Raw genomic sequence first — 25,211 nt, 5'->3', positions numbered from 1 at the left:
GTCAAATAGTCAGTTGCTGTGATTGTGTACCTCACACCAGTCTTCTTCCCAGGTGGGTTGATGGGTCCAACAAAATCAATAGCCCACTGAACAAAGGTCTACAATGTAACTTGTCGTACCAATGGCATCTCATCTCTTCTTGAAGGTTTTCTTGTTATTTGACACATATCACATGCTCTGCAATATTCCTTTGCATCGTTATGTAGTGTAGGACACCACAATCCTTCTCTCAAAATATTATGTGCAGTAGCTTTTCCTACATAGTGTCCACTAGCTGCGCCATCCTGAGCTTCTGCTAGAATAATCTTTCTTTCATGTTCAAAGACATACCTATGCAATATCTCATCTGGTCCCATCTTATATAATTGTCCTGCTATCATTGAGAAGTCAGCTGCCTTGACCACTAATTATTTCTCCTTTTTCATAGTATACTCTAAAGGAGCCATCCCTATGGTAAAAAACTAAATGATATCTCCAAAATGGCCATCTACAATTCTAATTGCAAATAACTATGCATTGCGGAGATTATCTTCTATGCTAGTTGTTTCTTCCCCTGTTTCCAATCTTGATAGATGGTTAGGTCCTGCATTAAATCTTACTAGTTTAAAACTGATTTCAAAGTATATTCTTGGAATAACAATAACCATCTAGAAATCTTTCCTCCTAGGACAAACTTATTAACCAAATACTTTAGTGTATAATGATCTATAAACATTTTAAAGTGTGATCCCAGTAAATAATGTCTAAACTTATGCAAAGAATACACCATGGGCAATCCTTCCCTTTATGTAGTGGTGTAATTCTTTTCTGCTTTAGATATCTTCCTACTTGCAAAAGATATACAATGATCAATTTCTCTTGCACCAGGTTGTTCCAGTACTACTCCAAAAGCTATACAAGAGGCATCCACATGGACATGAAATTCCTTATTCCAATCGGGGAACACTATTATAGGTGATGCTACCATATTTTTTTACAATATGTCGAGGCTCTTTTGAGATTATTCATCCCACTTAAAATTTACTTCCTTCTTCAATAATTTCTCCATAGGTGCAGTAATCTAAGCATACCCCTTGATAAACTTCCTATAATATCCTGTATGTTCCAATGTAGTGAGAAGTTTTCTCACTGGTTTAGGTGGAGGCAAATTCACAATGATAACAATCTTAGCAGAGTACACTATTAATCCTTGCTTACAAACAATATGTTCCAACAATATGCCAAAAGGTACACAAAATATGCACTTCTTTAGGTTCAAAGAGATTTGATATTGTCTGCATGTGTCAAGCATAAGTCTTAAACTTCTAACATGTTTGCTTACCAACCCAAATATTGTCCAGTCATCAAAATATACCTACAAATACTTGTGGATGTATTCTTTAAAAGCTGCAACCACCACTCTATAAAATAGAGTAGGGGAATTATTTAATCCAAAAGGAATTACTATGTATTAATATGAGCCCCATTCTGTAGCAAATGTGGTCTTATGTCGATTTTCAGGTGCAATCCTAATATGATGATAAACTAAAAATCCATCTGTAAATAAGTAAGCTTCTTGACCTCCTAAATTGTCTAGTACTTCATCTATGAAAGAGGTAGGGAAGGGATCATTTAAGAATGCATCATTCAACTTTCTCAAATTAGCATAGATCTTGATTTCTCAAATTTTCTTTTCTTACACCACCATAGGACTCAACCATTCTGATTCTTCTACTGGTTTAATAATTCCTACTTATATCATCTTATCAAGCTCTACCTTCACTTTCTCCTTATACTTTGGGTTCAATCTATAAGGTCTTTTCTTGACTGGATTCACATCAGGCTTAAGGGGAATCTTCATAACTCCTAGATCTCCTACTATACCCTTCATTTCTAAAAACTTTGTGGGAAATAGTTATTGATATTCATGAAGTAACTTTGTAACTTTACTGACTGTCTCTTCATCCCAATAATCTCCTATTGTTGCAAACTTGGGCTCCTTCTCTGATCCTATGTTCACCTTCTTAGTCTTTAGTGGCTTCATTATATCTGGTATCTCTAATTCAGGTCCATTTACTTCGCGATATCCTTCTAATTCTGCTATGTTGATGTTGCGAGGATCTTCTTCTTCTTCTGTAGTAATGTTATAGAATTATAGTGCATTTTCTATCTGCGTAGTCCAATCAGGTTGATTCCATGTCACTAAGGTTGCATTCTTAAATATCTTCTTCTTAACTGTCTAAAGATCCAAATCTATGTATGGACAATCATCCTCAAAGCTGAATGTTAATATGAAGCCATCAACCATGTCTCCTCAATTTGTTGTACTATGTCGAAGCTATGTTTCTAAGTACCAGTTCTTAGGGATTATCTCTAATGTATGAATGAATCCATGTACCCATTCTTGTTGTGGAATCTCCTTCCATGTTGTAGTACATAATTGGATATGCTCCCTAGGATTAGTTTGACCATCGTATTTTATCTTTATTTCTTGATATATCTATCCAAACCTTATCCACATAAACCTTCAACATTCCTACCAATCTCCTATATTCTTATTGTGTACACCCCACCATCTAGCAGGGGCAGCTGTCAGGGCTATATCTAAAGCTAACAACCTTTGATTCTCTCAAGCCTATTCTTCATAATCATCAATAAAAGTATTTATATCACCCAAGCCATCATAAGAAGGTAAGTTACATACCTTAGATGTCATACAACGAACTGTTTTGGTAATACTTTCACATTGCCTTGTAGATACTTCACGCAACCTATTCTGCTAGTTTTCCAATTCTTCTTCTGAGCCTGAGGTACAAGAACTATCATGCTCCCAAGTAAACCTGCCTTCTACAGTTGGGTTAACCAAATCTTGTTCATGTGTTGTCATTTGATAGATATTATCTATATCAGCTGTGCAATACTATTATTTGACTAGTTCTGTATATCTTACTCCTTCTGATAGATCCAAGCGAAATATTACTCTCATATTGCTTTCTTCAAATATTATTTGTCTCTTCTTCAGATTAATTATGGCCATATTATCAAATGCCCAATCAAGTCCAAGCAATGTAGGATAAGGGTTACTATCATCAACGATCTCTATTAATTCAAAGTCAATAGTAGTGCGAACTCCTTCAATATTCACTGTTACACCTAGTAGTCTTCCTAAGGGGAAGATATTTTGTTGATTTTCCATCCTTAACTGAATAGGCGACCAATGTAGCTTCATCTTACCCATTAATTCCCATGTCTACTTTGTCAAAAAATTAGCATAAGATCTTAGATCTAGAATAACTTGATCCATCTCATATTCTCATATCTGCACACTAAGCCTCATTTCTCTTCCATTTCTCTTCTGTCGATGCAAATTATTTACTGCGCGCATCTCACCTCGCGATGTTTCTTTTGATGCACAAGAATCTATCAACTATTGAAGCCCTTCTACAACCTTTTGATCTCTTAATAATTTCATACAAGTTTGCAAAAAATACTTTAAAGTACCTCCTTGATTTGCTGACTCCTGGTCCTTTGTCGGAGCTCAATCCTTTGTCGAAGCTCGATTCTGTGTCAAAACTTGATTTTGTGTCAAAGCTAATGATACATCGCAGTTGTTTTTCTGATTGACCTTTGGCCGCGTATTGGAGGTCGAAGCTCCATCATCCATAAATATTCGCTTTTCTTCCATAAACACCTGCTTTTCCTTCTGAATATAAAAAACAAGAGCTTTCTTAATAGTTTTTCTAAACCATGTAGTTTTATATTCTTTCTTTCCATTTGCTTTCTCACTTTCGGTCAAAACTCCACTTCTACTGACAATACTAATTCGAGGTTCATTGATTCTCCTTTCAACAATCATCATTTGAATATATTGTGTTGGTTGTTGATTCCTTTTTTCTTGCATCTTTTCCATTATTATAGGGTATTCTTCAATTACATGGTCAAAGTATTTACAATACTTACATGTCATAGTAGGGTTTTGACAATCTCTCATAAAATGAATTGACTGGCTTCAATTATAGCAAATAATCTGTCCACATCCTCGATCAACTCCACCACCTCCACCTCTTCCTTGGTAGCCTCCTTGACCACCGCGTTGTCCAATTCCTTCATGTCCATGTTCTTCTTCTTGCATTCTATAAGTGTCAACACTGTGCTCCATCATTAGTTCATAAGTTGGATAATTATTCTCATCATGTCTTACTGATTTACATAATTCGCTATATAAGCTCCTTGGAGTTTGCACATATTTCTGTAACAGGTAATAATCTTCTGAGCAATGTTGGCCTCTGGTCTTACATATCTCGCACCATAGGTTGGATCTTGTATTGAAGGGATTCAATGCCCCACTAGACATGTAATCCCTAAAGATAGGACATTATTCTTTAGAATGGCCCTCCGATTTGCACTTTGTACACCATACTTCTTCTTTGACTTCTTTTCTTTTCTTGATATCTTGTATATGTAGGGTTAGGTTCACCAACTGACTCTGAATCTGTTGCATACCTGCATTAGTATCTCCAATAGGTGAAGCTTCCAATTTCATTGCAATCTACAGAGGTTCGGCTTGACTTGTTATCTTTTGTTGCATCAATGGTAATCTGATATGTGGTAACAACGAAGTTATAAACCATTATTGATGTTGCTGCAGAGCTATTTTGAAGCTCACTTGATCTAGCAATTCCTTAAATCTCTGATCAAATTCCCAAATAGACTTAGTATATTTTTGTTCAATTTCATTTAAGTCAATGATTCATTGTGACTCAGACTTCAACTTCTTAAATTCTCTTATCAGCGCTGCTTTAATATTTGCAAATATTTTAATTTGATTATTTGAATACTTCATATACCATGTCAATTCTATATCTTAGAGCATCGTAATGAGCTATTCTTTCTTTATATTTTCATCGTTGATTTGATTCGCGGTACATACAGCTTAACACAAAAGCCAAAATTTTTATGGATCTTCTGATCCAATTCCATTGAAAATAGGCAACTTAATATCATCAACCATATTTCTTCTTGGAGGGGGAGGGGGAGGGTGAGGGGGAGCAGTAAGGGGAGGGGGATGGGGGGTAGGAAGGGTAGAAGGAGGGGGAGGGGGAGGGGGATGGGGGAGTAAAAGATGTCCTGGATCTTGCTGGATTCTAGCTTCTACAAACTCTCAGGCGGTGAATACTGCGAAGCTACCTGGGGCTTATGAAATTCTCAAAGTCTTTCAGGATCAAGCTTGCAGGATGATGCGACACTTATGTCATCCCTGCCACATGGTTCTTTGTGAGTGGTCCACGTTCCACCTAGATTTGGCCCACTCAGGTACCCAAAAACCATGAATCTGCATGCTATGTGTCTCTATACTTGATTTCATGTTAATGCCATCTACCACGTCATAAGAGAGAGAAAGGGGTCTTGAGGCATTTATTTTGTGCATATTTCCTTAATTTTAGAAAGGTATAATCAATGTATTTAACATTGTGTTGCATTACTGCAACATTGCTCGCCTGATCCATCCTAATAATTTAACTTATGTACGCATTTGGAACCTTCTAGGGTACTCTCGTTTGGATTGTGTCATCCCTGACTGGTGTTATCCCATGCTTCATCATTCATGCACCCTTTGAAACCTTTCAGGGTACTCCTACTAGGCCAATGTGTCAATGGGCTACACCGTGAGCCAATGAAAAAGGATTCCCGTTGTTGCACTTTGATGCCATGTTTTCCTGGTTCTATCCTTATCAAACCCCTATTTCTTGTTAGTTTCTGACACCCTCTTACATGTGGTTTGTGATTTTGGGCGGGGGGGGGGGGGGGGTGGGTGTCAGAATAAACCTCCACCATCAATTTAACGATTGGCGATATGGTAAATCTACCCATTCTGACATCCTCTTGTGCATTAATGATTTCGCGTGTTGACCAGTTGGAATTGTCTTCAATGCTCCACTAGGATGTTTGGGGATTGATTAGATAATGAACATGCACGACGTTTAACAGTCGCCTCTTTCTCTAAAAAATCCACCAATTTGGGCACACCGCTAAACATAGCGTGCTGCAATGAGTCCTCTAACAAAACTTAGCTTTGCTGACTTTGATTGCCCATAACTTTCAAACCAAGATGCCATTTTTTATCTTCCACATACCAATGGAAATATATTTTAAATATCTATCCATCTAAGTGGGTTTAAACTATATTTGACATTATTTTCTATACAAGAAATGGCTCCAAAGTATCTACACCATTTCACCATGCTCTTCTCATCTGGAAGACACCTTGTCTTTTGTCATCCTTTGCCATCTTTTGCCATCAATGACAACATAAAGCTAACATCAAGAATTGGAAATATACAAAAATCATTAAGTGAAGGAACAAATTATTCTTATTGAATTCATAAATTATCATCTCATTCGCTTTGTAATTGATTTGAATTCATATAAAGTAGTCTATGATAAGTTGGTGAAGTTGTGCTTATAAGCACATTAGGTCAAAACTTAGCTCTGCTGACTTTGATTGGCCATAACTTTCAAACCAGGACGCCATTTTTTATCTTCCACATACCAATGGAAATATATTTTAGATATCTATCCATCTAAGTGGGTTTAAACTATATTTTACATCATTTTCTGTACAAGAAATGGCTCCAAAGTATCTACACCATTTCACCATGCTCTACTTATCTGGCAGACACCTTGTCTTTTGTTATCCTTTGCCATCTTTTACCATCAATGACAACATGAAGCTAACATCAAGAATTGGAAATATACAAAAATCAATAAGTGAAGGCACAAATTATTCTTATTGAATTCATAAATTATCATCTCATTCTCTTTGTAATTGATTTGAACTCATCTAAAGTAGTCTATGATAAGTTGGTGAAGTTGTACTTATAAGCACATTATGTCAAAATATATCCTTAAGAAATCAACTATAGAATAAGGAAGTCAAAGGATGAATACATTTCCACTTATCTTTTGAATATCTCACAAATAAGGGACCATTTGCAAGGGACGGAGGAAGTTGTTTATGATTTAGAAATTACTACTTGTGTATTAAATGCTTTGCCACCTGATTGGAGTAGTTTTGTAGCTAGTGTCTACTCAAGAAATGATACTACTCATTTTTATGAACTACGTGCTTAATGTATCTTGGAAGAAACAAGGATAAAGGCGAAGGATGAAACCAAATCAAATGAGAAGTAACAATCTTTTGTTGTAAAGTCCAAGAAGAAGAAGAAAGGGAATTTTGGAAAGTCTAAGGGAAAACAAGATATGTCCAAGATACAATGCTTTGGATGCAATGCGTATGGACACTTCAAGCGGTACTTTCCGAACAAGAAAAATAAGAAAAGGAAGGAAACCAGTGAAGTTCATATAGTTGAAGAAAAGGGAGAACCTAAGAAGAATACAAAAGGAGAAGATCCCAAGGATCATTATTATTAAAGGAAGCTCCATCTCTAACATGTTCATCTTCAATTTTTCTTTCCTTTATTAAAAAGTAGAAGTTAGAGTAAGAATGCATATGTGGATTCTTTAGAACAAGTCTTGATTTTTGAGAAGCATAAAGTTATAGAAGGAATCATATGATGGTAGAAGAAGTAGAGTGTACATAATCAAATTTCTTTTCAAGGAGTCATCTAGCTTATAAGAATGAGAAGATTGGGACCATATTGCACATTGTAGTTCATCCAAGAATTTTCTAACATAATGTTAGAGGTAGTCATATTTCAAAGAAGGATCATTAAGATCCTCCAATAAGAACCATCATTTAGGAAGGTTCTTGGAAGAAGCATTATGACTAGTATATTCCATCTAGTATGGAAACAATAGTCTTGCAGGATGAAGGTATGCAGATGGTCAAATTGCAGTTTGAAAGGAAGAATTAAAGTCTTTCTCCTCTTAAAGGAAAGACTTATATTAAATAAGTTTGTGTTGATGATGCTACATACTGCAAACATACAGGGGGTCTCCCTGATGTGAATTCCCAATTAGACCTTACACCATTTGGAGTAGGAGCCCCATCCAGAGTATCGACCCAACCACTGTAACCATAAGGTCTACCTTGGTTTCAATGAATAACATAAGATATTATATACAAAACCCTTGAACAAGAAAGTAAGTTGACATTGTGAAACACAAAATGTAATGTGTAAAAGGAGACTTTTATGATGGGGAGACAAAAATTGGGCCTCTAGATGGAAGGAATAAAATAACCGAAGAGAGACACACAAGTAAATAAATATTTGTTAGTTATCCAATGGGATATTTCACTTAGACACAATTATCATTAAACCGCATACAACACACCTTCAATAAGATAAGTACTGAGGCCATCAAAATAGTTCAATTTCCTTAGTACATGTGAATGAAACATATAGAGAAAACATACAAATAATAGTCCTAAGACATTCATAATACATGTATGAAAATGTGTTGGCTCATCAAGCTTCAATTATAAGGTGAAAGATCCAAGTACATATTTACAATGATGATACACTAGTTCCAATAGTGGAACATTAAGTAACTTCTTGCTTATCCAAATAATAGTTTTCTCTCCTATGCCAAGTAGAGAGGCAAAGACTAGATCTCCAAAGCATAAGCCTCCAAAATACCTTTGCTTGAGTTATGAGGTTGCTTTTATAAAAAGAGAAATGACCTTTCATTTCCTCATGACTCTTGGGTTACCCTCATGACTCTTGAACTTATAGTGTGTCCTTTAGACTTTTGAACAACTATTAAATTCTAAATGATTTTTGGACTTCTATATAATCTTGCCCATATATGACTGTGACTTTTCCTATTCCACATATAACTCTTCAACTTCCACACATCACATTTTTTCCTTTTCCTTGAATATACATCATTACATTCCACATGATGATGTGGTATGACATATGGACACATATTGACCATTATGATGATACTTGTACAAGTACAACTTGACAATGATGACATGGACTTCATGATGAGGTGGCAATGCCAAGTTGTCTTCCTTATTTCTTCATCTTTTATTATTGATGATAAATAGGATTTATGATTCATCTTCATGGAAGATATACTTTGTTCCTTATCTTCACCCTCCAAATGGTTTTCTATCACTATCAGAATCCTCTGAGTCATCATGTAATGTCTTCTTTTTGTCTCGGTCAATGATCTACTTCATGTCTTCATGATAGCTCCCTTAGTGCTTCTTTTGTGCAGGTGTTTCTCCATGATTTCTCTTTTCTATATACTCTTGGGTATAATATTTTCATGCTTAGAAGGTAATACTTCCAATGCAAATCATTCATGATGGGGAAATATTAGTTTTAAAAACATCTATTCTATCACTACCTAGATCATGGAATGATATGCTTATGATAGGCCTATGAAAGAGTTAGAAGAAGAAGGCTTGATTAAGAGGGTGCAGTCAAACTCATCAGTGGGTTAGGATAGGTCCACTATTAATTTTTACCTTTCCATGAACTATGAGGAAGATCTATCCTTGGTCAAAAGTAGTGGGGGATGTCGATGGGACAAGGTTGAAAGCTTCATCCTTCAAGGTTGCGCCATGCGCTCCAAAGAAAAGAGAGGGAAGCATAAGATGACAATTTTACTGGTCAAGGGTGAGGGGAGGCATCCTTCAACCATCCCTATTGTGCCATGTGCTCAAAGGAAGATTCAATGGAAGGATTAGGGGGCATTAATGCATTGGGAAGGAGGGAAGGTGAAAGGTTCAACCTTCAGTATTTCACTATGCACTCAAAGGGAAAGGAGGCTTCAAAGAGGGTGCATTTCGACTAGTCAAAGGTGGAGAGGAGGCTTCCTTTAGAATTCCATACTATTCCATGCACTATAGAAGAAGAGGCTAAGCCAATAATGGGTGCAAAGTGCATTGGGGAAGGGGGAAGGGTGAAGCTTCAACCTTCGAGAGTGTACCATGCGCTCAAAGGAAGAGGAGGCTTGAGAGAAGGCACAATTTTATTCAAAAAGGGGTCACTATTACTTTTTAGTGTGCTTTTCATCCTAGTCTAGTGGATTTTGACGCAAAAGTTGGTGCTTGACCATTTGGATTGCGCTTTTCATTGAGGGAGGCCATAGGGATGAAGCCTCCGAGCCTAGGAGGGTTTTCACTGCACTGGGAGGATAGGAGGATCTTTGGGTTGCATGTCTTTCCTATGAAAAGCGGTGAAAAACATCCATGCTATTATATAAGAATTATATATGCATCATGTGAGGGAAAGGTGACCAAAACTTAGTGAAGTGAGCCAATATGAGAAAGAAGGATTAAGTGACTACCCTTGGGAGGATCATAATGTGCAATAGATTTGGGATAATCTTGAGAGGGAATTATTGCACCAAAATTTGGAAGTAGAATTGCATCTTTGAGGCCTATGGATAGGTTGATATTTTCACTAAATAATAGGGCTAGAGGCTTCACAACTTGTATTAGGCTAAAGGACCAAGAAGGGCTCTGAAATGGCTAAGTGTGGGATCAACAGAGTAAAAGAGGGAAAAACATCCAGACATGATTCAACCTTGGATCACACATAAAAACATCAATACAATCCAGAAGGATACAAAGGACTCATGAATGAAAATCACACTTCTAAACGACCGAAAAGTGACACTTATATCTAAGTGCGACAATTGAAATGACACATTACGACACTTAGACCACAAGTTACAACAACTATGACGACTGTGACCAAACTACGCGCTAAGTTGTAGGAATGTGTCTAGTGCATATTATAATGATATGTAAGATCATATAATTCATAAGAGTGCACTAGAAATGACTTCAATTATTTTCTAAGGTGTGACACATTCAAGAGTGAAAACCACGAAAGCGACACCTGCGACATGAGGAAAACATAAGATGATACTTGAAAAATGTGAATGACCTTAAAAGTGACACATGCCAGAGTGGGGATAACATGAAAATGCCACTTATTAAAGTGAAATAAAGAAAAAATGATAGCCACGAATGTGAAAGAAACACTTGTGAAAGCAAACATGCGCAAAAGATGATAGTTGAGAAAGCTCACCAAAGTAAGAGTACAAACATAACAAAATGAGGGGGATTGTTAATAAAAGTGCACAATGACTACCGACATGAGTTGAACATCACATAGTAACTATCTTGATGGACAGTGCTATTCCTATTTGAGCTTTCTAAAGGAAGTGTTGTCATGATCAGTAAATTTTCATGGATATTCCACTGGATAGTTCGTCACAATAGATCTAATAATATTATATTAAGAATTTTGAATTTCTACACTATTATAATTTTATTAAACCTCTATAATTGTAAATTGAATTATAATTGGTGCATGAATGTGAATGGAAATTATGTAGAAAATTATAGAATGACAAAATAAGCTCTCACACACACATAAGACACAAGATATGCTCTGGGAAACCCTTTTGCGAGAAAACTTAGCTTGAAGATGAGGTTGTTTCACTCTATTTCTTTGTCTAGAAAATACGACTGTAGGTACAAAGAAGTAATGTCTATGGCTTGTGGGATATTATAGTGCACATATCCTCTTTGTGTGCTCTACCTCCTATCTCTCCTGGTTATCTTTTATCAACTATGGAATAAAATGCTCTCGAAAGAATGGAAAACCTCTTCCTCCTAGTGGCTCGGTTATAACGCAGCCCAATAGCCTACTAGTGGTTAAGTTTGACTACATAAACTCTTAACTAGAGTTACAATATAAAATATTCTAGAGTATTTTAAATCACAAACATGTGGCTATCTCCTTTTCCATGAATCATGGGGTTTGACACGACATCCTCTTGAATTATAGGTGTGAAAATAGGAAGGTCAACTTCTGAGTGTCATAACTTTTGCATACAAACTCCAATTGACACGCTTCATGTGCCATTGGAAATATCTTTGTGTGTAGAATAAAATGAAATGGTGGAAATTTTTTATCCCTAAAAAATAACTATTGATGCCTTAAAACACTCTCAAAACATTTCAAACCCCATTTTTCCAAACTGGGTCCCGCCAGTAAAAACTATCCCATGAGTTGATTCCCAACTTTTTTCCACTTCGAATGCATCTATATGGATGACAAAAAATATAATTATCCAATTAGGATCATCTCATGAAATCATCAAAAACTGTGCATATGAGTGCAAGAGACTTGACAGTTTGAAACTAGGAAGAAGACTTGAACACTTTGCAAAACATCAATGACCATGGAATAACCATAGAGTGACATATCGTAAAATCCTCAATAGGCTCCAAAATTCAAGTGTGAGAAACATTTTAGAGGGTGTTGATCACATTGACTATAGGTTGGAAGTAATTTCGTTCAAATTTATAGCTAGATGGTTGTATGGAAGGCATGAATGTTTTTAAGTAACTCTTCTAATGTAGGGTTCATATATACAAGAATCTTTCAAAAGGAGTTGGTTATAAAAATGTGCTCGTACTTGATGCTTGGAAGAAGAAGATTGGCATGGTTTGAAATGATTAAGAATCAAGACTCTTCCACAAGTTAACCCGACTTATTGAATATGGTTTCCTGAAAGGGAGTTAATAATGATAACTCCAAGGAAGAATATAATTGCATCTTGTTGGTCAATTTGTTCCATGGGAACTTTGATTACAATTGATTATCATGGAGAAGGATCTTTGGTAAGATATGAAGATAGACGATGACATTTATTTAAAAAATAATTAGAATCCAAAGAGGCCATCATATTGAGGTCATTTTGATATTGATGTCTTAATTTTGGTTATCTGGTCAATATATATTTAAGCTACTTGGAAGGAAATTGCAAAAAAACATAGTGGCAATTGAGGAAAGTATATCTACAATTGTTGAATGAATACATGGATTGAGTGGATGGTTTTGGTAATCCTTGAATGATTTTATGGTCAATATGTTTACATCATCTTGGGATTAAAAGGTAGCAGTACAAAGAGATAACCTGATGTTCATATGAATGATTAAGATAAATTTCATGCCTAAAGAGAGCTATGATTAAGCTATACTTTGATTGGCTAAATACAATTCCTTTGTTGATGGTGACTAGAGGAAAGTAATATGAAAGATTGATGGCCTAAATTCTATCATTTTTTGGCCCCATTACATTTAGAAATATGCAAGCTCTATTTAATGAGGATGCGAAGAAAAGGAGGAGCAACGTAGCTCCTTAAAGATCTCCATAAAATCCTAGTAGTTGATGCATTGGTAGATATACACTAGAAATATTCCCAATTGAAAGGAAGTAAAATAATATCCTCTATAAATTAGAGGGATTAAGAAGTCTCCCTAAATTTTTGATAAGGAGAAAGGATCTATTCCCCAATAAAGAGGGAATGACAATCTCCTCTCTAGGTTGAGAGGGAGTGATGTTAAAGACATCATATTCTCCATGAGTCATGTGCTAGACTAGGACTAACAATTGGAAGACTTAGTGAAGGCACTAGGAAGGAAAATGGAGGATTGAATAAGAATATAAAAATAATACTCCTTGATGATATAAAATCCAAGATAGGAAGTAGTCTTGTTGACTGACACTCTTTGAAGATTGGATAGGTATCTAAGGCAAGAGTGGTCGAAGAGGAATAATGTTCTGAGAGGATTTGGAATCCAATATAAGAATAGCCTTAAAAGGACATAACTCCTGAACATTCAAATGGGGTATGTACCTTTAAGAGGTAGTGTGGTGTCTCACATAAAACCTCCCAGCATTATGCTTTGATATAAATAGAGCTTGCCAAGTTAAGTCCTTACTATATTGATAATGTTGGTTATGAAGTTGATGCTTAAAGATGACCTACCAACTTGAATCTTCTTATGAGCAACCTCTAGTTTGTGAATATCCTTGTCCCAGTTGTACAATTATTAACACCTCCCTACTTAAGAGGGAGTGTTGGAAAAGGTAACTAGTTTTTGTCTTCATAATTTTTAGCGTACTCATGTCATTATATATAATTTATGTAACAAACAGAGGAAGAAATAAAAAATATTATTTTCAAACATGGGTTTCATGATTCTTTTGATTGTTTAACTAGGTTAAGCATGTTATTTATGCTTATAGGGTTTGTCATGTCATAACAATAATTGTCACGAGTCAAGAGAGCCATTACGAATTGTATAAGACCCTATTGGGCATGTTGTAACATGTAAAAGAATTTATTTCGAGTCTAGAAAGTCAAAATAAGCCTCCAAGCACAAGTCGGCCCTACCGGTGAGAAGTCAACCTATAGAGGGCTATTAGTGTTGGAAAACATTAATAATTCCAACCACCTACATTAAATGCAGAGACTACCTTCTTCTAGAGAATTCGGCGGAAGTCTCGAGAGCTAGATAACTTCCTGAAGAAGCCACCAACTCCAGAAACTTCTCCACTGTATATAAAAACCCTCTTTGGCAATCAAATGAGCAAGTGTTCTGTGTTTTGTGTTCAGTATTCTGTTGGGTTATCTGATTTGGTATCAGAGCTCAGGTGAGCTGTGAGCTCAGAGCCAGAGTTGTGGGCTCGGTGAATTGTGGGTTCTGTGTTGGTGAGCCGTGTAAACGAGGCAGTGAGTCTCGGTTGTGTGCAAATAGAGTAGTGGAGTTAATAGTAAAGAAGCTTTGTGAAGCTTGTGGAAGTGCGGTCAGACTTCCAAAAGTGCCTGTTGTGTGTGGCTTGTGATTACTTGAAGTCAGGTTACACATTGAAGACCAGAGGTGAGCGTGTGAAGACCTGGTGTCTTGTTGCTGACTGTGTGAGAGGATTGTGCTGCCTGCTAAGGAGCCGCGTGGTGTGAAAGATTGTGCAACTTGTTTGGGTTTAGTTGCTTTGATTGATCCAAGTTGAGAGATTCAGCGAATATGCCGAGACAGAACGTGGAGTGTTCGTTGTGAGTGGCTGCTGAAAGTAAGCAAGCGTGGTGCTCTATTTTTTTTTTGTAGAACTATTCTGCTGGCGTTTTTTTTTATCTAATCTAGTGGAATCTTGGCCCCAAATCTCGGCTGGTGGCTGTTGTTTTCTGTTCCTCCTGTGTTGCAAAACAAAAATCTGTTTGTAGGGGGTGAAGGCTCTGGTGAAGGGCGAATTGGCTGAAGTTACTGCCTGTGGAAGAGACTGTTCAATGTGATTTTCATGTTGCAGCCACGGAAAGAGTAGTAGAGACGATTTTTTGTTTGGAGCTCAAAAGAGCCTTCGTTGGAACGAACTGTGTGAACAAGGCACTTAATATTCCACTAGTAAAGTTGATTTTATAAATGCAGCTACACAATAGTATGAGAAATTTGGTATGAGAAAAACAAAGTTGAAGTTTTTCTAGTTTTAAAATAAAATAAAAAAGCGGGTAGCCATATTATCCAATGATATTGGATAAAATTTTATGATTTATGCTTGAGGGTTTATATTTGTGAAAATTAATAAAAAAACATTTGGTGATTTGTACAGTGAAAATAAGTAACATGGCTAATGTAATGGTAGAGTCTTATTTATCTGAGTCTAACAAGTTAGACGGTGAAAATTATGCAAATTGGAAGTTTAAGTTGTAGACTTTGATGGAAGGCAACAATACATGGGCGATTGTGTCTGGAGCTGAAGTTAAGCCAGTGTCCCCTCAAGCCACAGATGCTGCAATTCAAGATTGGGAGCGACGGGAAAACAAAGCAAAGGTGCTTTTGCAGATGACGGTTAAGGAAAACATTATTCCACACATTAGAGAGTGCAAAACATCCAAGGAGACATGGGACACTCTCAAAAATTTGTATGAGACGAAGACTACAAATCGAATATTGTATTTAAAGAGTAAGCTTCTTTCAATTAAGATGGAAGAAAATGAAAGTGTTAGTAATTTTATTTCTAGAATTAAAGATCTAAAGGATAAATTAGGTGACATTGGTGAATCAATATCTAGTACAGACTTGGTTACTGTGACATTAAATGGAATGCTTGATGAATATCAAATGTTTATCACTGGTCTTTCAGCTAGAGAGAAGGCTCCTACTTTTGATGAGTTGGCAGGTATACTTATGTAGGAAGAAGAGCGGAGAAGAAGCCTTAAACAGAAATCTCCCAATTCATATTTGGCATTGATGGCCAAAGGGAAGCAGTCCTTCAAAGGCAAATAGTGGGAGAAAAATAAAGGCAAAAAGCCACAGGTAAAATCATTTCAAGGTACACCTTTACCAAGGAAAAATTCCAAATCAAGTAGAGATGATGTGTGTTATTACTGTGGAAAACCTGGTCATTTTGCTAAGAATTGCATGAAAAGAAGGTCTGATCAATTTAAACAAAGAAGGAATTCAGGAAATTATGTTGATAGAGATGAAGCAATTAGTCATGACTTTAGCAATCTTAAATTGTTTGTGTCCAATGCTGCTTTATCAGCAGAAACTAATGATGATAATGCTTGGTTTATAGATTCTGGTGCATCAATCCATATGTCATGCAAAAGAGATTGGTTTGATACTTATCATGAGATTAATAATGGTGGACACATCTATTTAGGAGATAATAGATCACATGAAATTAAAGGATATGGTGATATAAGTGTTATGATGCCTAATGGACAAGAAAAACAAATTCAAAATGTGGTGTATGTTCCAGGATTAAAGAAGAACTTAATTTCAGTCTCTACTATCACAGATCAACATTTAAAAGTTGAATTTGTGAAATCACATTGTTTGGTAAAGGATGTGCAGGACAACTACAAGGTTGTTGCAAAAGGAATGAGAGTTGGAGGCTTATACAAGTTGGATGTAATGAAGAATGGGCATCAAGCTTTGGCATCAACAGGCATGTCAACTATAGAGCTTTGGCATCAAAGGTATGGACACTTAAATCATAATGACCTAATGTTACTACAAAAGAAATTGATGGTAGAAGGTCTTCCAATTATTAAGGGTGAACACTTTGAATGTGAAGGTTGTGCACTAGGAAAACAACATAGGGAAGAATTTTCTGTGCATGAAAATAGAAGAAAACATGAAATACTTTAACTAGTGCATACTGATGTATGTGGTCCAATGCAAACTAAGTCATTTGGTGGAGCATATTACTTTCTTATATTTATTGATGATAGCACTAGATACACCTGGGTGTATTTTATAAGAAACAAAAGTGACGTGTTTGAATACTTTAAAGAATCTAAGAGTATGGTTGAAAAGAAAACAAGAAATAACATTAAAATTCTTCAATAAGATAAAGATGGTGAGTACACTTCAGGAGCTTTTATCAAATATTGCAAACAAAATGGAATTATGCAACAATTTACAATACCACATACACCTCAACAAAATGGAGTAGTTGAGAGAAAGAATAGAACATTAGTTGAATGTGCTCGTAGTATGTTAAAAAGTAAAGGACTTTCTAATAGTTTTTGGGCTGAAGCCATTAATATAGTTGTATATCTTAAAAATAGAATCCCTACTAAGTATCTTGAGCACAAAGCACCATTTGAAGCATTTTATGGTTTTAAACCTAAATTTAGTCATTTAAGGATATTTGGATGCAAGGCCTTTGCTCCTATTCCTAAAGAGGATAGGAGAAAGTTAGATGCCAAAGCCATCAAATGTATTTTTATTGGATATCGCACTGATCAAAAAGCATATAAGATGTATGATCCAAGTACTCACAAGGTCTTTGCAAGTAGAGATGTTATATTTCATGAGCATGTAGATAAACAAATAGAAGAAGATGAACATAATATATGGTAGTCTCCTTATGAAACTTTAAGGAAGAAGAAGAAGTTGTGGAATCAACTCAAGAACAAGAACACATGGACATTCCAAAAGACACATCAAGGAATCAAAGTCCACAAAGAAGTGATGAAGGCACTCCACAGAGAAGAAAAGGAGAAGGTACTCCACAAAGTAATAAATCTCTAAGAAGGTCAACACAACAGATTCAAGCCCCCATCAGGTATAAAGATTATGCTTTAATGTCTCAAGTAATGACTGTTTTTGAGCCCTTAAATTATGAACAAGCCAAAAATCATAAAGAATGGATGAAAGCTATGAAAGAAGAATATGACTCTATAATGAAAAATGGAACTTGGGAATTAACAGAATTACTTGAAAATAAAGTCCCTATAGGATCAAAATGGTTGTACAAGATAAAATTTAATGCAGATGGTAGCATACACAAGTATAAGGCAAGATTGGTTGCAAAAGGTTATTCACAAAAAGAAGGTATAGATTATGAAGATACCTTTGCTCCGGTTGCAAAAACGAATACAATCATAATAATGATAGCATTAGCAACTAAATATGATTGGAAACTACATCAAATAGATGTAAAGTCATCTTTTCTAAATGGTGACTTAAAAGAAGAGATTTATCTTGTTCAACCAGAAGGATTTGTAAAGAAGGGTCAAGAACATCTTGTATACAAGTTAAAAAAGGCCTTATATGGACTAAAACAGGCCCCTAGATATTGGTATGAGAAAATCGACAAATTCTTCTTTCAGCAAAGATTTAAAAAAAGTAAAAATGATCCTAATTTGTATGTCAAGACATATATAAATGGGGATATAGTATTACTCTCTATATATGTTGATGATCTAATAATAACATGGAGTGCTGATAAATTGATTACAGATATAAAAATAAAGTTATCACAAGAATTTAAGATGAAGGATCTTGGTGAGATGCACTATTGTCTAGGTCTTGAAGTATGGAGAGATGATGGAAGAACCTTAATCACATAAAGAAAATATACAAATGTAGTACTAAAGAGATTTCATATGAATGGATGTAAAGTAGTGAGTATTCCATTGGAACAAAATATCAAATTAAGAAGTGATGATGGAACAAAAGAGGTGAATGGAACATTGTATCGACAATTAGTGGGAAGTCTGAATTATCTCACTACCACTAGACCAGACATCGCTTATGCAGTAAGCATAATTAGTCAATTCATGGCTAAGCCTCATGAAAGCCATTGGATAGCTGCAAAAAGGGTCCTTCGATATTTAAAGGGAACTATCAATTTTGGTATTGAATATACTAATGCTTGTAATATTGAATTGACAGGTCATTCTGATTCTGATTGGGCTAGAAATCCAGATGACAAGAAATCCACCACTGGATACATCTTCAATATAGGATTGGGAACTATATCATGGAGCAGTAAGAAACAGGCAACAGTTTCCTTGTCATCAACTGAAGCAGAATATAAAGCATTATGTAGTGGCACCTGTGAAGCTATATGGCTCAGAAGAATACTTGAAGATGTTGGAGAAGGTCAACAAGAACCTGCAGTGATCAGATGTGATAATCAAAGCACCATCAAACTAGGGAACAATCTTATATATCATGCAAGGTCAAAACATATAGACACACAATATCATTTTGTAAGAGAAAAGGTCCAATCAAAAGAAATTTCTCTAATATACTGTAATACAAATGAGAATGTAGCTAACATATTCACTAAGCCTCTTGGGAAGGAAAAATTTGAGTTTTGTAGAAGTAAGTTATGTGTTGTAGAAAATCAAGATTATATTGTAAGCCTAGCTGAGACTTAGACCAGCAGGCATGACAATTAAGAGTATGTTTATAGTGTCTTATGTATTGTGTTATAGTATATTTGTCATATGGTTGGAATTAAGGGGGAGTGTTGGAAAACATTAATAATTCCAACCACCTACATTAAATGCAGAGACTAGCTTCTTCTGGAGAATTCAGCGGAAGTCTCGAGAGCTAGATAGCTTCCTGAAGAAGCCACCAACTCCAGAAACTTCTCCACTGTATATAAAAATCCTCCTTGGCAATCGAATGAGGCAAGTGTTTTGTGTTTTGTGTTCAATATTCTGTTGGGTTATCCGATTATTAGACCTCCTAAAAGGCATATATATAAAAGGACATTCGATTCATTTGAACATACACTTCTACAATTTGATATCTAGCAAGAGAAGTAAGAAAAGAAGAGTGAACGAACTAGAAAGCAAGGAGAAAAGACCAAGCAAAGGAAGAAGAACCGAATTCTACCTATTTCTATCCACACATGTGAAAATTTTAGGGGTTTTGTAGTTGTTGCGAGGCCAAGAATTGTAGGTCAAGATTGCAGGTCTGAGGTAAGGTTCAAAGCTATGACTGGGAACAGATTGAAGAATGGTTGACTCTTTTTGACTTTGAATAATTTGGCTTGCTTAAGGAAGGATTCCTTGGAGGGATGACTTGGTACTTTGAGGATGTCTTGGTCTAGATTGGGTCTTGGATGTCTAATTTGAATATATTGTATAAGAAGAGAAGAAGTTATTTTGGGTTTTCCCCTTAGAGGGTTTTTTCCCTGGCTTGGAGCCTATATATGTGTCCATTGTCTTTATGGTTTATGCTCTTGATAATTGTTTGATGAAAAGAATATAATAAACAATAATAAGACGATAATATAAGTTCAAAATCTTTTATCAAGGATAAGGAGAATTTTTTGATTAGCTTCCCTACTAGATTCTCCAACGTCTATAGTCCCTTGGCCCTCCCTTCTTCAATGCTCTCCGTGTCACACACAAAAAACACTACAACACATTCAATTCATGTTACATAAGAAGTCACCAATTCTCATGTCAATTTGAATTTCTAAGTGAAAGAAGGAAAAAAACGAGTGTATGAGAAGAATAATTGAGTAATGTTCATAACCAAAATAAGAAAAGAAAAATATCCTACATGAATTTCTCTTTCATTTTTATAAATGCATCTTGACCCTTCATCTTCCCAACCATCACATTAAGGGAATTCTTAATTCAAGGTATGTATTCTCCTCTCAACTAAAGGTTTCCCCCTCCTCAAGACATCATAATCTGTTAGTTGTCCCCTTTATTCATCTCTAGCATTTTTATTTAAAAAACACACACATTGCATCATATAATAGAGTTTAACATCATAGCATCAATGTTGGCACCCCAATATTATGTGTTCATAATTACATTACCAAATTTGGGGTGATAAAAGGGGTGCCACATATTTAATATTGTTTACATTTTTTACATTTGATTCTTTTTTTCCCTACAATTAGTGTAGATTGTAACATTTTTATTTGGCATATTTGGACCAATGTTGTTTCATGAATTATAACATCCTTGTTTTATAGTTTATAAAGTAGTGTTTTCATAGATTTTAGTCATTTTATATTTATTTCAATCACCAAATCTCATCAATACTAGCTATTGGGCTATTAATTTGGAGAATTCAACTATTCCAAACAAGAGGGAATCTAATTTGGCCTACTCTTCTAGGTTGAGTCCCTTGACTAATTTTTATTGAATTTTCTCCTATCAACATTGTTATCACTTAAAAATCACTCACACATATTTATAGGTGATCACCACAAAATGTCATTAAATCACCAAGATCAAGGTTACCTAAGTAAATTAATCAACATCCCAAAACCAATTTATAAAACTTTACAAACTGAATATCTTTCCATCTACGGAAAGTCATAGTGTATGTTTTTCATGATTTGCAAGATTTTCCTTTTGACAAACATGAAAATACATAAAAAGTGATACCTCCATAAAAAACAATATGGGAAGACATGTAGATTTTGCTAGATGGAAAGTACCAAGTTTGAATATGCTAGTTTAAGGATCTAATTTTTTTAAGGATAAGTACTTTGGAAACTCGATCCCCTTGTCATGTCTTGCTCAAGCATGGAAATCCCACAATGGACTTGATCCCAATTCACACCATAAGCCAACATCCAAAATACTTGAATAAAGCCTACAAGTAATATCCTTGGGAAACCATTTGAAAGAGAGAAAAAAAGTAGTGTTATGCTACCCAAATATTGATAGAGTTCCTTCAACTCTCGAGCTTTTTGCATGCACACTACCTTTTGGAAAGCTTCCTCCATTAAAAGAGCTTGCACACTTCTTGATATGGATATAGAGAAATAACAGATCAACAAGGACCTTCTATTAGGGGATTGAAGAAGGATCCCCTAGCCTAACATCATCCTCTTTAGTGTCTCATTTGAAGGCCACCATTTCCTTGCTCCATTATTAATAAATACTTTTTCCGCTCATTTATATTTTGTGTTTCTTATGTACTTGTCCATTTGCAAGCTCATTGATTCAATTTTGAGTTCTATAATTTATGTTTGTATTTCTTCTCAATCACTGACCAATTATGTGATGTTGTGTAGAATGCAACTACTTTTGCAATAATTGAAATTTGGCTCAACCATTTGATAAGTATCTAAAGAGAAAAACATGGGATAACAAAATAATCCAGTAAACTATTCCATGTTTGAGCATTCACAAATATCACTATAAGATAGCATGAAGAGAAAATTAGTATAGCCAGGTACTTTTTAAACTAATTTTCTATTTTATCATTATTTTGACCACCCTTTAGGATGGATTTACTCCAAAAATGTGCTCTATAAAGAAAGATTAAGTCACTCTATTAATAAACCACCATAGGTTTAAGTGTAAAAATCAATAAATACATTTGTGAAGTTCAAAAATACATTTTGGTAATTAAGTATGAGAAAATGACCCATGTTTAATCAATTTTTTACTTTAAGTGAGGCTTTAAGTCTTCAAGATTTCAAACATTAATCAATGCTTAAAACATTAACTATGAGTTTAAAACCAAAAATAGTTATTTATATCAACAATACCTTAAACAAGGGTTTCAAATACTTTGGTGGAGGGATTTTAAAGCCTTTGATTGTGATATTTTAAAACCCTAGATCAAGATTTAAACCTTAATTAACAAGTTGGAAGTCAAGAATAATCCCTCGTTTTTTGCATGTTTTCACAAAGTTACAACTTCCCAGAGGTGAAACTCCTAATAGAGTTGAATCCTCTATGCAACGACACAATTTCCTCATTTTCAATACTCCTAATAGAGTTGAATCCTCTATGCAACGACATAATTTCCTCATTTTCAATTTCATATTATATTTTGAGTCTTTTTCTTCTTTACTAAAATATACACAAACAGGCCGTAAGAAAAAACAATGTAAAAAATTATAAAAAGTATGTCGGCTCCTCTTGAAAAAGGTGATTCTTGTTTTTCATTTTATGTAAACATGAGATAAATATGTATTGGGAGCACACAAGTATCTATAGCGCAATTGAAATATTTATTTTTTAATTTTTAAAAAATTATATATATCATTTTATGTAAATTATGTTTATATAATTTTATTTTGAAAATATAAATTAAATAATAAATTAAATGGCAGTAACAAAAAATATTTTTTAAATTTAAAAAAAATATACACAATAAATATTTAATTATATCTATATATATAAATTATTATTTTTTTATAATTTATAATTTTTATTTATTATTTTTTTGTATTCAAGTTTTTGTGATCCGTAATGAATTAAGCAAAGTTTTTTGGTAGAAATCACATAAAAGAATTTTTTATTATATATTTAAATTTGAATTTTAAAAACTTAGATTCTAAAAATATATAAAATATTAAAATTTCATCATTTTATTGTAAAAAAATATTTTATCATATCTCTTTTCACTTTAAAAATGTTTGCATCTCAAGAAATTTGATCCTTCTTGGCCCTGAGTAGATCCGAAATTAAGATGAATCTAGGTTGGTTTAATTATTAATTATAATTAATAAAATTAAAATTATTAATTTTATGTTTTTTATTTTATTTGTACTAAGTCAAAATGTTAAAGATTACATCTATACCATAGATCAAATGTTTACAGAGGAGTTAAGTTTACTTCTGAACCTCAAATATGATATTATAATATTTATTACCACCCTCAACTAATAAAAAATAGTTAGGGTGGGGGAATACTAATTAAAATGTAATATTACTATATTTTACCAAATATTTATCGTCACACCTTAGTCTAAATATTACATTTTACTCAATATTTCCCTTCATGCCTGCTAATTTTATAGTTGAGTTTGTCTACTTTCAAACTTCATATATACAAAAAAAATTACAATAAATGGACCAGTTGAGGGGAAATATTGGGTGAAATGTAATATTATAATATTATATTTTACCCAATGTAACCTAGTAAAAGTGGATGGAGGTAGGCTAAACTATTAAAAAAATGTAATAAATATAAAAGTGGATGGAGGTAGGCTAAACTATTAAAAGAAATGTAATACTTATAGTTTTCTTAATATTTCCCCCACTTTTACAAATTCCAGCACAAACATATTGAAAAAAGAAAAAGTTTTCAATGTCATCATTTTCTACTAATTATGTATCTAGATATAACATCAAACTAAAATAGATCTAGGCAAGTTTAATTTCCCCTAATTATATTTTACATAAATACCATAAATTCTTAAAACTATGGATCAATACCATTGATCATTTTTATTTTTATTTAATTTTTACAAGACTATTTTTTTTTTTTTTATAAAACTATTTTTGTTTTGTCATTTTATATTGTTTTCACCAAATTAAAATATTTACTTTACATATTTCTATCATATTATTATTAAATTAATATTTCATTTTACTAAATAACATTATTTTATTTAAAATAACATCAGGCATTTCTATCATATTATTATTAAATTAAAATTAAAATATTTTATTTACTAAATAACATTATTTTATTATTTTATTTAAAATAACATCAGGCACAACATTATATTAACCAATATATATTTTTAACGTAACAATGTCTCTCATGTACTAGGCAGTATTATATATATAGCCAATTTTCATAAATTCACTGCATTCCAAATCCAAATCGCATGTTAATTATACAGTATTCTTACTATTTAGATTTTATTCAAATGTCATAAACCTCATAATCATCACATGTCTGGATGACATTAAGTAATATATTTAGGATGAAATGACAAGTGTCAAAAAGATACATGTATGAATGACGGGAGATTTTATGGTTTAATATGTATAAAAAGTAATTACGGAGTTTTTAAATGTAAGTTTTGGAGTTGTTTATGGAAGCGGAGGAATTGTCTGGATGGCCAAAAGTGGTTGGAATCAGATTAAAAAAATTTCAAAAAATCTTGTAGAGGTAGTGTTTGAATGGTGTTTTTGATGGTGGAAATGGATTCAACATCATCAAAAACTTCTACTACACTTAAAATTTTGAAGTTTAACAACTATAACTTGGATTTACAAAAATCCTTGCCAGATTTTCTCTAAATATGACCAGAATTCCCATAACTTTACGAGCAATTCCTCCAGCTAATTAGACTACCGTGTAAATTTGAATTACAATCTCATCCTAAATATCAGTATGCGAGACTAATGTCTTGTTTTTTTTAATGAGCAATTGTATAAATGCCTATAGATGTAAAAAGCATCGCCCGTTGTATTTCACTAC

This window comes from Pinus tabuliformis, chromosome 9 (assembly GCF_031772625.1).
Source record: "Pinus tabuliformis cultivar Carrire ecotype Pingquan chromosome 9, CPIR1, whole genome shotgun sequence".
In the NCBI taxonomy this organism is placed as follows: Eukaryota; Viridiplantae; Streptophyta; class Pinopsida; order Pinales; family Pinaceae; genus Pinus; species Pinus tabuliformis.
The sequence above is the reverse complement of the archived record's forward strand: the minus strand, read 5'-3'. Positions refer to the sequence as shown.